This window comes from Acanthochromis polyacanthus, chromosome 12, assembly GCF_021347895.1.
Source record: "Acanthochromis polyacanthus isolate Apoly-LR-REF ecotype Palm Island chromosome 12, KAUST_Apoly_ChrSc, whole genome shotgun sequence".
NCBI classification, from domain to species: Eukaryota; Metazoa; Chordata; class Actinopteri; family Pomacentridae; genus Acanthochromis; species Acanthochromis polyacanthus.
The window spans coordinates 21,679,522-21,684,017 of record NC_067124.1 but is presented as its reverse complement, the minus strand read 5'-3'; the positions used below and the strand labels follow the sequence as shown (position 1 = coordinate 21,684,017).

The 4,496-nt window shown below is 39.6% G+C and overlaps 1 pseudogene; it reads right to left on the bottom strand.

Moving 5' to 3' along the window:
* Positions 1 to 1,287: 1,287 nt before the first annotated feature.
* LOC127536511 (nicotinamide riboside kinase 2-like) lies at positions 1,288 to 2,029 on the bottom strand (annotated as a pseudogene).
* Between the last annotated feature and the right edge of the window lie 2,467 nt (positions 2,030 to 4,496).

The following is a 4,496-nucleotide window of genomic DNA, read 5'->3' as shown; positions in this document are numbered from 1 at the left end:
TTTCGCTCAGGTTTGCCGGTAAAAGGGGAGAAAAAGAGACTATATGAAAGGATTTGCAGGATGGCCCTTGCTGTGTTACTCTCTGTAACTAATGGTGAACGACCAAACTAATTATGCACCACAAACATTTCCGAGACACAGATTTTGCGAATCATCACTGGAATACCAATTGTTTTTATAATATACATTTTGGAAAATACATTTATTTGCTTACTTGAACCACAACCAGTGGAGACTTAAGAAAGTGACTGATCATGGTCCTGCGCATACTCCAGCACCTAATGCCACAGAGTTTTGTTTGCTAGGCAGATTTTGGCACTTGCAGACAGTGCTGAACTGGCTTCTGTTGTAATATTTAATGTACAGACAAGAGTGGTATCAAGCTCCTCATGGAATTTTAGGCTAGAGAGTGAATAGGTATATTTCTGAAAACATCTGACTATTTATTTAAATATTTCCAACAATAGTGCAATATAAATATTTACTTACTTTGGGGCGGACAATTATCAATCAGTAGGTTTTTATTATTAATATAATTTTTTTGCTGATCAATTATTTCATCTTACTGTAGTCTGTCTATAGACTTCAGGAAAAAGCAAACATCTCTAAGCATCACTTCCTTAAAACCCAAGCAGCATCTTGAAAACCATCAAGTGTCCTAAGCATAGTATAAGACCACAAGATCAGGGGTAGATCCAGATAAATTTTAGTGTGTGTGTGTGTGTGTGTGTGTGGGGGGGGGGGTACAGTGGGGTACAACAGATATTTTGGTGGGGCCACCGAAAAGTTGTAAGAAAAAATGAAAGCTGCAACCGACCTCTCACTTTTACAATGTATTTTTTATGTTTTGGGTTTTTTTTTTTGGCTCTTCAACCCAATAGGAAAGCTGTATATGACCTTTTCATTTTGGACTGTTAACATTCAAATTATGATGGACTTGTTTCCTTGTTTATATGAATTACAGCATCATTAGCTGCAGTATCTGCCTGTTATGTACAACTAGCAAGCTCAACGAAAGTATTCTGAGGGCAATTAAGTGACAAATATTGTGCAAGAACAGCACTATATACAACCCTGTCAATTTCCACTTCTTGGAATGTTTACTGATAATTATCACACATAATATAAGAAATGATATTCTGTACTTTTAGCAACTAGTTCTCAGCTGTAAACCGTAAACATCATAGGGTTCTGTATACTAATCAGTCTAAATCAAAATGAGTACTACCCAATACACAGTGAACAGCAACAATCTATACCTTTGATCTGTGGTAAAATAATCTGAAACGTTCTGTGCAGTAATGTAAATTTTAAAATACAATAAAATGCAGTAAGTAGCACTCTGTACATTTAACAGTAAACCTGAGAACAATAATAAACAGTAACAATATTCCATATTCTTAAGTCATTTAATAGTGCACAGCTCAGCAAACATCATAGTGTTCTGCATAGAAATCACAAAAAGCTGCTCTCAATAATCTTTCACAGTGAGCAGATGTTCTTGTGTTGCAGGTCCATGGTCCAGACGTGACCATCGAACAGGTCGGGGGGGTCTGGCACCGAGGACTTCCTAGAGCACCTCCTCTTTTTGCATTCTTTATATGGGATGGAAATAAAGTAACGTTGCTTTAGCACGTTCATCAAAGGCCTGTAGGTGTGAAGCAGGAAGCCCTCCACAATGAGGATGTGAGTCTCCTCCTCCTCCTTGTGGTTGGACATCGGGACAATCTCTGTGTCCAGGGTGTTATTATTGCCATGAGACTTCTCAAACTTCACCAGGTTCTCCAGTCACGCGAAGATCGTACTCATCATGGTGTCCATGTACAGAGTAGTGATGACATCGTACTGCTTAAAGCCATCTTCACCAACTTCAATCTGATCTTGGTGCTTGAAGAAGTCATCCTGATGGACCACACAGCAGTTGGGCAGGTTCTTGATCAGGCGGTTGGTGAGGGTGGTTTTCCCTCCATTGGTTACGCCGCCGATGCCGATGACGTACTTCATGTTCTCGGATTGGTCAAAGTTCGGAAAAAGGGTCTAAAACGTCAGCAAAAACCGGGCCGGGAGCGATCGGACATGGAAGAAAGCTGAAAAAGAAAAGGAGGCTGGACTTCAGCACAAAGGCTGATTATATACACTTAACTAAAACTGGAAAATTATTCTGTGGGAAATATAAGAAGAGTTCACTACGGCACATGTCCCACCTTCCTCATTGGTATTTCCCTGCTTGTGTCTCCTGTCAACACGCCGTAGCTTAAATTGAACTCACCGTCAACCATGGGCCAAGGACACGGAGATATGAATGAATTTGTTCTCCACAATGAACTGAAAATTGATTTTTTTTTCTTTATATAATCTCTATTCAGGCACTCCTTTATAAATTCCATGTTTCATGTTTTCAGGGAAATGACAGTGAGGGTATTACCCTGGAACAAACTAAAATAGCCTTCTTCCATGCAGATAAATTGTTACTGGGGGGCGGGGACACACACCTTGAAAAGCAACATAGATGATACATGCAATAGGGGAGAGATACTGTCAAAGCCTCTTTTCCTTCATTATTGACTTTGAAAAGTTTATACTCTGGACAAAGAAGTACAGTGAGGAATTTGGTTGTAAAATAACCATATTTCTGAGAGATTTTTCTAGTAAAGCAGTATTTAGTGTAGGTTTTTGTCCAAAGACTGATGGTTGGGTACCATCTATCCATCTACACCTAATTTAGGTAAGATGGAAACCCATCTTTCCTCTGTCATTATGTAATTCTATGATTATCAAACCGTATGTGATCATTAAGGAAATTCTGAAGAATGGAAGTAGTGCTATTTAATCAAGACATGCTGTCATTTAATATTCATTTTCAATTATAGAGTCTAATTACATTACTAATGGTAATTCTAGAAGGCTGTGTTTCTTGTCACGAATCTTGGTAGTGAATTTTTTCCTGTCTTTTTTAATCAAACTTTACTGTGAATGCTGAGTGACTAAGTGGCTGAGTGAGTCTATCAAGTCTGATGTGGGCATGACTGGCTGGCTGTTCCTCTGTGCTAACACTCCCCCCATGGGTACACTGAGCAGAAGCCTCAGACCTCAGACAGCGAATTACGTAGCTCCAGTTTGGGCTTGTCAGAACACCCTGTGCTTCTCTGCACAGCCAACACTTGAAGGTCTGCCAGATTGGCCTCATCTGCTGCCCCACCAGCTTGGTAGTGCCAGGGAGGGGACGCAACTGCATAATCAGCTGCGAATACTTCTAAAAATAACACATCAAGCTCAGGGGTCAAAAGTAGGAGGGCTTAGATTCAACAGGTAGACAGTATTTAGTGTCTGCATCCTAAGTGTATCACACTGCTGGTTTGTGGGAACCTAACACTTGAGGATCACATCAGTTTTTCCAAAGAAGGCCAACAAACTGCATAATAATACAGCAACAATGAACAACTATTTTCATTATCATTTAATCAGTGAAATGTCAAAAAAAATTTCACCTCAGTTTACCAGAGTCCAAAGCGACATTATAATATCTTTAAAGCACAATTATAATTAGTTTGGAATTATGTAACGAGTTAGAAACAAAATTTGTATGCCACTTAAATGTATTTAGGCCGGGTTTTTGTCTGATAAATGACTAAAATTATTTTTTAACTATCAAAAGAGTCAGCATTTCCAAGTCTGAGGCAATAGTTCTAGTCAGAAACCAGTGGAATGGTCCCTATAGGTTGTGGGTGAGTTGCTGTCTCAAGCAAAGCAGTTAAAGCATCTTGGAATTTTGTTCATAAGTGATGGAAAAATACTATACCATACTACTGTGGAGGGGAAGCTGAGCTGGAAGGCAAAGCTCTCAATTTAACAGTCGGTCTTTGTTCCAACCATAACCTAGGGTCATGAGCTCTGGCTAAAAAGAATGAGATTGTAGATACAAGTGGCTGAAATAGGTTTCCTTTGTAGGCTAGTTGTGCAGGGCTTCAGTAATAGAGTGAGGAGCTCGGAAAACCAGAGGGAGTTTGGAGTAGAGTCACTGTTCTTTCACATCAGGTGAGGTGGTTCAGAAATCTGATTAGTTGCCTTCTGGGTTTCCTTTTGAGGTTTTCTGGGCATGTCCAGACCCAGAATTCACTAGAAAACTCATCTCATCTGGACTGAAAACACCTTGGCTTTACACAACAGGAGCTGGGAAATGTTCCTGGGGAGAGGAACATCTAGAAGGTCCTGGTTAGCCTGCTACCACTAACCCCAGAAAGCGCAGGGAAATGGAGGGATGGGTTAAAAGAAATACTGATGATTTTTCTAACAATTGACAAATATTGTTGCCTAGGTTTTAATGCAACTTACCTACAACTATGCTAACAGCTTTGTGAGTCTGGATATTACTACACTGCAATACTTTAAACTAATTGTCATTATCAGCATGGTAACAAAGCACCATCTTGGTGGAAACTGTTAGCATAATAACACTTTCTAATTAGAGCTAAAGATAAAGAACAGCTGATACTAAT